Genomic DNA, 834 nt, shown 5'->3' with positions numbered 1-834 from the left:
CCAACCAGATGCCTTTCGCACGGTTTTTGCAGGCACAGACGAGGGAAAAGCTCCACCATGTTATAAGATAACATTGAGCAAAAGTATTCTGGCAGAGGTGGGATTCGAACCCACGCCTCCGAAGAGACTGGTGCCTAAAACCAGCGCCTTAGACCGCTCGGCCACTCTACCTGCACAGTAACCGCATATGTTGCATTCGGTAATATCCAGCGGACACATATAATCGATATTCAATTTTTTGGCGGTCGTGGAAAGCTGAGCATATGGCGTTCCAGATAGCCGTGATCGTCTAGTGGTTAGGACCAAATGTGTAAATGAGCTACCTGCAAGAATTCAGAGATTTAGATTACGGTTATTTAGGTATAGATATACAATTAGTCACGTTCCCGGTCGTGATCTAATTATAGCTGACGCTTTAAGCAGAGCACCTTTATCGGTTACTGCAGATAAGTCTGATTTAGAATTATCAAAAGAATGTGAAGCCATGATAGCTGGCGTAGTTCAAAATTGTAAGAAACTTGAAAATCGTTTAACTGAAATTATTAAACAACAGGAAATCGATCCTGTATGTGTTAAAATTAAAGAATATGTTAAACATGGATGGCCAGATCGTGTTATTTTGAGTAGTGCATTAAGAGCATATTGGGCTGTACGCCATGAAATCGCTTTAGTACAAAATATCCTGATGAGAGGATCGCGTATTTTAATTCCAAGCTCAATGCGGTTAGAAATTCTTGATAAACTTCATGAAGGTCATATGGGTGTAACCAAATGCAGAGATCGAGCCATGCAAAGTGTATGGTGGCCTAACCTATGCTCTCAAATGCAGACTTA

At 41.2% G+C, this 834-nt stretch overlaps 1 protein-coding gene across 1 annotated transcript in view; it reads left to right on the top strand.

The window, feature by feature from the left end:
* LOTGIDRAFT_151937 (hypothetical protein) overlaps positions 1 to 834 on the top strand; it is a gene marked incomplete at both ends in the record, with an annotated part of 3,996 nt that overhangs the window by 2,328 nt on the left and 834 nt on the right. The window lies entirely within an intron of this gene.

The sequence above is a fragment of the Lottia gigantea genome (assembly GCF_000327385.1).
Source record: "Lottia gigantea unplaced genomic scaffold LOTGIsca_1, whole genome shotgun sequence".
Classification (NCBI taxonomy): Eukaryota; Metazoa; Mollusca; class Gastropoda; family Lottiidae; genus Lottia; species Lottia gigantea.
This window is presented reverse-complemented; position numbering and strand designations above follow the sequence as displayed.